Source organism: Octodon degus, unplaced genomic scaffold (assembly GCF_000260255.1).
Source record: "Octodon degus isolate 3935 unplaced genomic scaffold, OctDeg1.0 scaffold00017, whole genome shotgun sequence".
NCBI classification, from domain to species: domain Eukaryota; kingdom Metazoa; phylum Chordata; class Mammalia; order Rodentia; family Octodontidae; genus Octodon; species Octodon degus.
In genome coordinates, this window is record NW_004524593.1 from 2,740,308 (window position 1) to 2,744,788 (window position 4,481).

At 37.8% G+C, this 4,481-nt stretch overlaps 1 protein-coding gene and 1 pseudogene across 9 annotated transcripts in view; one reads left to right on the forward strand and one right to left on the reverse strand.

Annotated features, from left to right (window-relative positions):
• Window positions 1-4,481, reverse strand: part of Rabgap1l (RAB GTPase activating protein 1 like) — a 711,712-nt gene that overhangs the window by 103,742 nt on the left and 603,489 nt on the right. The gene's annotated exons all lie outside the window — the stretch shown is intronic.
• LOC101591192 lies at window positions 613-1,960 on the forward strand (annotated as a pseudogene).

Here is a 4,481-nt window from a genome sequence, read left to right on the forward strand (position 1 = left end):
AAGAGGGAGACAGGGGAGGGAAGAAGAGTAAGAAGAGGAAGGAAAGCAAAGGGAGGGAGCAGAAGGAAGCAAGGAAGGAAGGGAGGGAGGAGGAAGGAAGGAAGGAAGGAAGGAAGGAAGGAAGGAAGGAAGGAAGGAAGGAAGGAAGGAAAAGAAGGAAGGACAAAATGAAAAGGAATAGGAGGAAACATGTGCATATCAGATATCCAATGGATCCGTAACTAGAATATGTAATAAACTCATACAACTCAATAGCAAAGAGGAAAAAAAAAAAACCCAAAACACCAAATTAGAGCTGAGGAGATAGCTTGGCAGTCTAAGTACCTGCCTGGCAAGTGCAAGGACCTGGGTTCGATTGCTGGTACTGCATGTTGTTCTGGCCAATGAAACTGGGCTTTGTGGTGCATGCCTGTAATCCCAGTACTGGGGAGCCTGAGATAGGAGGATCACTACAAGTTCATTCAAATTGCGTTGCAAGACCCTGTACCAGATAAATAAATTTTTTAAAACCATAAAAACTCCTAATTATACAAATGGACAAAGGACCTTTGAATAGACATAGGAGGAAGACATACAAAGGGCCCATAATGACTTCCTTTCTCTCCTGGCAAGATGGTGGGAGGTGAGGCTGGAGTGACCCTGAGGCAATCACACCTTTCTTGCCAAGATCTCACCACTTCGGATATTACCAAGTTGGCGCCACTTTCACATGAAATAATCAGCAGACAAACTGCAATTAATATAGGAACCATAGGTCATAGGAAATGCATAGTTGTCAAAGCCATTTTTGGAGTTCACACTGTCAGGTTCAAAAATGAACTAGAAAAAAAACATTACAATCAAACTCAGATATATTAATGCTAAGATTTATAAATTTGATGACCCAAGTTGTTCCCAACCAGAATGCTATAGGTCATGTGGAAGTGGCATGCCTGATGAGTTTCCTACAGACATTCCAAGGACCAAAGGGAACTTCAAATTAGTCAGACATGTTTCCTTTGGTGACTGTCCTGGCCATGACATTTTGATGGCAACTATGCGGAATGGTGCAGCAGTGATGGATGCAACTCTCTTGTCAATAGCTGGCAATGAATCTTGCCCTCAGCCTCAGACTTCTGAACACTTGGTTGCAATAGAAATCATGAAACTGAAGCATATTTTGATCCTACAGAATAAAACTGATTTGGTAAGAGAAAGTCAGGCTGAAGAATAATATGAATAGATCCTTGCATTTGTACAGGTACAGGAGCAGAAGGAGCTCCCATTATTCCAACTTCTGCCCAGCTGAAATACACTATTGAAGATGTCTGTGAGTATATAGTAAAGAAAATACCAGTACCTCTTAGAGACTTCACTTCAGAACCTCAACTTATTTTTATTAGGTCATTTGATGACAACAAACCTGGCTGTGAAGTTGATGACCTTAAGGGAGGTGTGGCTGGTGGTAGTATTCTAAAAGGAGTACTGAAGGTGGGCCAAGAAATAGAAGTCAGACCTGGCACTGTTTCCAAAGATAGTGAAGGAAAACTCATGTGTAAACCAGTCTTTTCCAAAATTGTATCACTTTTTGTAGAATATAATGACCTGCATTATTCTGCTCCTAGGTCTTACTGGAGTTGGCACAAAAATCGACCTCACTTTGTGCCAAGCTGACAGAATGGCGGGGCAGGTCCTTGGTGCAGTTGGAGCTTTACCTGAGATATTCACTGAATTAGAAATTTCCAATTTCCTACTTACATGGCTTCTACGTGTACGCACTAAAGGTGACAAGAAAGCAGCAAAGGTCCAAAAGCTGTCCAAGAATGAAGTACTTATGGTCAACATAGGATCTCTGTCAACAGTTAGGAGAGTTAGTGCTGTCAAGGTTGATTTGGGCAAGATCATTCTGACTAATCCTGTGAGCACAGAGGTGGGAGAAAAAATTGCCCTTAGCCAAAGAGTTGAGAAGCACTGACGTTTAATTGGTTGGTGTCAGATAAGAAGAGGAGTGACCATCAAGCCAACCATAGATGATGACTGAAGAGTCCCAGTTCATTAGTGCATCTGGATGCAGCTGGAATTTTATGAACAATTAAGGGGTATATTTTCAAAGCAATACTAGGGAATTAATTTTATACCTCATGACCTTAATAGGTAGATGTAAGATTCTTCTTATTTTGGGGATAAAAATCTAACCTCTAGTACCAATGTGAGGTCTCCAATAAACATAAACGTTGGTATAATGTTGGATTGAATCTACATTTTGCCAGAAACTAGGCATTTCCAAATCAGGTCTTATTTATACATCAATACAGTTTTGAAATGAAACCACCACAACCGGCCCTCTTTCTCTTAGCAAAAAATCCATTGAACCTGCCTGAAATAAGGTTTTTCCCATTTTTTATATTAAAAAACCCCAACCACAAAGGACCCACAGTATAAGGTGTACAGCATCACAAATCATCACAGAAATATGAATCAAAACCATGAAATATTATTCCATACCTAGGGATGGCTACTGTCCAAAAGAAAAAGTGATGAGTACTGGTGAGGATGCACACAAAGGAATCTGTACACTGTTAGTGGGAACTTAAATTGGTCCAGCCACTATGAAAACAGTATGGTATTTCCTCAAAAAAAAAATTTAAGTATTTTTTTTTTTCTGTATTTAGGACAGCGTCTACAGGGTCTCACTACATAGATCAGACTCATAGTGATTCTCCTGTTTTCAGCTTCCCAAGTGCTGGGATTACAGGCATGCGCCACCACACCCAGTCTAGGGGATTTAAAATAGAAATACTGGACTATATGATCCAGTAATTCTATTTCTGGGTATATATCCATAGGAAGGGAAATCAGCATCTTCAAGAGGCATCTGTACTTCCATGCTGACTGAAGCACTGCTAACAACAGCCAACATGTTGTAATAAGCCAAGCATATGTTGAAGGATGAATGGATGTAACAAATGTAATGTGTACATTATTATGTCATGGAATATTATTATGCCCTAAAAGAAAAAGAAAATCTTGCTACTGAGATAACATACATTAACTAGGAGAATATTGTGCAAAGTGAAATAGCGAGGTACCAAAATATAAGTAGTATGTGATCATAGTTACATACACAAATCAAAAACATTAAATTCACAGAAGTAGAGACTGGTATAGTGGTTATCAGACATGGAGCAGAGAGATGTTGGTAAAAGGGCACAAACTCTCACGTATAAGATAATTGAAGTCTGGGGACATAATGTACAGCATGCCTATTACAATTAATACTGTGTTGAAATTTGCTGATAGATCTAAATGTTCCACTATACACAAATACATTAAAAGTAATTATATATGAGATATTAGACTTATTAATTAGTTTGATTGAAGTAATTATTTAACTAAATATATACACCAAATTAATTATGTAAACCTTAATATACACTTTTAAATTTGTTGGTTACACCTCAATAAAGCAGGGAAGGGTACTATGAGATACCTAATATATGTTTTTTTGCAGTGCCAGGACTGAACTCAGGACCTTGCATGCTGGGCAAGTGCTTTCCATAAAGCTGAGTCCTCAGTCTCCCAATATTTGATCTTTAATGTCAGTATTTTGGAATGATAAGATCTTTAAAGATCTTACTATGTCAACTCAATGAGTAAAAAGAAAGTTGTTCAATCTATGGGGCATAATAGTGGAAACTTGTTAAAGAGTCCGTAGGCAAATAACTGAAGGGAAAATTACTGTAGAATTTAAAATATTGCGGGAGAACAGAGACAGGAAGTTGAATACAAAGTTTTATCATTTTTGAAGAGTCAAGGGAAAACTCCCCATTCTACCTCTGTACTTCTCCCCTTTTCTACCTTTAATATGATGTTGAAAGTTGTATAAATGGTGCGAGGGTACAAATGCCAATTGCCCTATTCAGTAAACGAATTCCTCCTTTAAGCTTTTTTTTTTTTTAAGTCCATATGGAGCAGTTTGACATAGAAGCTTTTTAGTTCAGCTTTAATAAAGGAGGATGGAAAAAAAGAACCTCCATTTGTGATGAATATCACGGAGAAGTAGAATTCTTGAGTGCAGACTGTAATCAGTAATCAGGCACTGAATTAGTTCTGCAACCAATACACCATGAGAGCTTAGATAGGCAGTTTCTCTATTTTGTAATGGCAGCATTGAGCTATATGTTTGCTCAAGTCTACTTTAACTGGACTCCATGTTGAAGTATATTGTTATACAAGACATGTCATTTATGAACAAAAATTACCTGTGTTTAAATCTGCTTACCTGGAACACTTACTACCAGACTGTAGCAGGGATTTTGTATGTGTGTGTGTGTGCTTTCTCTTTTTATTTGCCCATACTAATAACAATGGTTTTAGATCAAATTAAAAAATTCATTGTAAGGGTCAATAGTTTAGTAGAAGTAAAAGGCCAAGAGAGAGCCAGAAAGATAGATAGATAGATAGATAGATAGATAGATAGATAGATAGATAGAGATAGATAT